The sequence below is a fragment of the Dipteris shenzhenensis genome, chromosome 26 (genome assembly GCF_047967505.1).
Source record: "Dipteris shenzhenensis isolate YYH24624 ecotype China chromosome 26, Dip_SZ_1.0, whole genome shotgun sequence".
NCBI lineage: Eukaryota > Viridiplantae > Streptophyta > Polypodiopsida > Gleicheniales > Dipteridaceae > Dipteris > Dipteris shenzhenensis.
Window position 1 is genome coordinate 41,943,740 of NC_141621.1, and position 3,385 is coordinate 41,947,124.

Sequence of the window (3,385 nt, forward strand, 5' to 3'; positions counted from 1 at the left end):
ATAATGAATAGGACTCCCACTGCAGCAATACATGGCATGACGCCAGAGGAGAGGTATACTGGTACAAAACCATATATTTCTCATTTGAAAGCTTTTGGTTGCATTGCCTATGTTCATGTGCCAGATGAGTTAAAATCCAAGTTGGATCCAAAAGCTGAGAAGTGCATCTTAATTGGTTATTCTTTGCAGTAGAAAGGGTATGATGCTATAACCCTTCTATTTGTAAGTTTACCGTGAGCAGAGATGCTGTTTTTGATGAGATGAGCAACTGGTATAAACGAGTAAATGTGATTGATGATGTAGATGCACAAAATGGTAATGCTGCATAGAATTCACAGCAGCAATCACAAAATATTAGTGGACCTATAGTGTCCTCTAGCAGTGGTTCACATACTTTGCCATGGGCAGGCAGATTGGGATCAGGGGAATCTTTTGAAAGCAATGTAGATAGTGGTATGCAAGTATCACGAAAGAAAAAAGAGAAAGTAGATCAACCCATGGTTGATGTGAATGCAGGTCACTCTTATGTGGATGGTGAATCCAGTGGCTCAGAACAGAGCCTTAATAATGAGTTGGGTATTCCTTCTATTGTTACACCTGGAGTAAGGAAGACAAGGGATGTTTTGAGAGCACCTGGTAGTGAGCCTATTTTGCACAGGTCTACCAGAGTTAAGTATCCTATGGATAGGCTGAAATATGATGGATTTACAGCCATTCACTATGCCTATATGGTCAAAGTGATACATGAACCAGAACCCACTTCTTTTGAGCATGTTATGGGAAAAGAAAAATGGGAGAAAGCCATGGATGAAGAAATGGATGCCTTGGAAGCAAATGCTACATGGGAATTGGTGCCTTTGCCTAAAGACAAGAATGCAATTGCCTGCAAGTGGGTCTATAAGGTGAAGCACAATGCAGATGGTTCTGTGAGCAGATACAAGTCAAGATTAGTTGTCTGGGATATGGCTCTTGCAGAGGCAGTATGGATTGGACATGTTGTCCAAATATGGGATGACAGGCTGTAAGCCTATTTCAGTTCCTTTAGAGCAGAATGTGAAGTTGAGCGCAGATGCAGGTGAGCTTTTGGAAGAGCCTACTATGTACAGATGCATAGTAGGAAGTTTAATTTATATGACTATTACCAGGCCAGATTTGAGCTATGCTATTGGGTTGGTAAGTCAGTTTTTGTAGGCTCCAAGGAAACCGCATTTGGATGCGGCTAGATGCATACTAAGGTATGTGAAGTCCACATTGCAGTATGGACTATTTTATGAGACTGGGGTTCAGATATAGTTGCATGGATACACTGATGCTGATTGGGCTGGTAGTATTTCTAATAGATGATCTATTAGTGGATACGTGTTCTCTTTTGGGAGTGCTGCAGTCACTTGGAGTAGCAAGAAAAAGACTACAATTGCCTTGTCGAGACAGAGACTGAGTAAAGGAGTGCAGCAATGGCTGCACGTGAGATAGCTTGGTTGCGTAAGCTACTTTATGATATGCATCAGATGGGCCAGTTGTCATTTATTGTGACAACATGATTAGTATACACTTGGCAAATAACACAGTCTATCATGCTAGAACAAAGCACATTGAGGTGCATTATCACTATGTGTAGGAGAAGGTTCTAGTAGGTTTTATTGATCTAGTTTATGTCAGCACAGAGGATCAGGTATCCTCCAGGTAGCTGACATATTCATGAAGGCATTGAGTGTAGAGAAGCTACGCAAGTGTAGAGACCTGCTTGGTGTGCAAGAATTGCGATTAAGCTCAAGGGGGAGTGTTGAGATACTGAGCTCCACTCGTGATATGCCAGGGTGACCATTGTGCATTTATGTCACCGACTTATTAGCTATAGATGAGGTTGGTACACAGCCCATGAATAATAGCTGAATGACAGCTATCTTTATGTACTCTAGTTAGTGGCTCAGTTAGTATGGCACCTAGGTTAGATTAGCTAAGTTTGATTTGAGACCCACATATAGGGTTCATCTATTCCTTTTGTACTAAGAGAGAGTTCTTTTGGCTTTCACAACGAAGAAGAGGAAAACTATTTTCAGCCTCCACCTTTGTGTGTATTCCCCCATTGTGTATGTGAGAAAGCTCCAAGTGAGACTCCTTACTTCTCTCCCACTCTCTTCACAATTTCATTTAAGTTAAAGGATAACAAGACATCAACAAAAAGCATTTCCAAGTGGTTCCATTTTTGCAATCTCAATGTGATTGATATGCTTCTCCTCCCATATTGTTTAGAGTATGTTCCTTGACCTTTTCCACTAATACCCTCTATTGACAAACTCTTGATAATAGATAGGTTCAAACTCTATTGACACCCTCTTGGTCTAATCCCCTCATGTTTGTTGTTTTTATTGCAGCAATCACTAGAGTTTGGTGCATATAGACATACAGAAAAAGTTATGTTATACCTTCAACTCCTTAAAAGGCACCCACCAGTATTTAGAATTATAAGTCAGTCTTCCACATGTTTTTGCTACAAAACGCATTTTCTATGTTTTCTCCTGAAAAATCAGCCATATTGCCTTTACATGCAGAAGTATTAATTTTACATTTTGTTTCCCAATTTAATTTAATAGTATGCATTGCATCTGACTCAAAAATACTAATGGGTGCACTAGACCTCCTTAATCCAAATTCAAAGATGTTAGATTCAGTTCAACCAATGTCATTGCAGGTACAGTAATCATAGTCAGTTATCTACATCTCTCTCTTATTTTGGCACTCTTCTTAGTCCAATATACATCTTAGCATTCTATTTTGATAAAATAGACACCACAACAGCAGGATCCTTTCTCTTGTGGATGGACGACTCTAATAAGTGAAAAATATATGATGGACACTCAGAGATACAGCCTGAATTTGTAAGCACCTTTGTTGCATACTGTTTAAGAAGTTCCAAATTCAATGCATTGGTATAAAGAAGATGACTAGTCATCTATGGAAGATTCAGGGAATATTACCTATACCGTCACCTCAGGGGCTCTCGCCTCTAAACCCCCACCAGGGAGGGCGCTGTGGCCCCCAGGCCCCAGCAAGAGTAAGGGGCTCCCACACAATCAAGACAATGTACGTCGTTGTGCTACTAGCTTACCTACTCTACCTAGCCCATAGGCTAGACTCACATAGATCACGTTTCTACCATCAACGGTCTCATTGATAGACCTCATCTGACATGCAAGTTAGGATCCCAAGTTAGGATCCATCCAGTGTCCCGGGCTCACACATGGCTTCTCCTCATATGGGGGCCTTACAACTTGAGCACCTTGGACCATTGGTAGTTACCAGGAGGGTGGGGCATTGAGCATATCTAACATTTGATAGTCCAAAAAGGCCTCTTCTTAATCCATTCATTTAAAATGAAGATGAG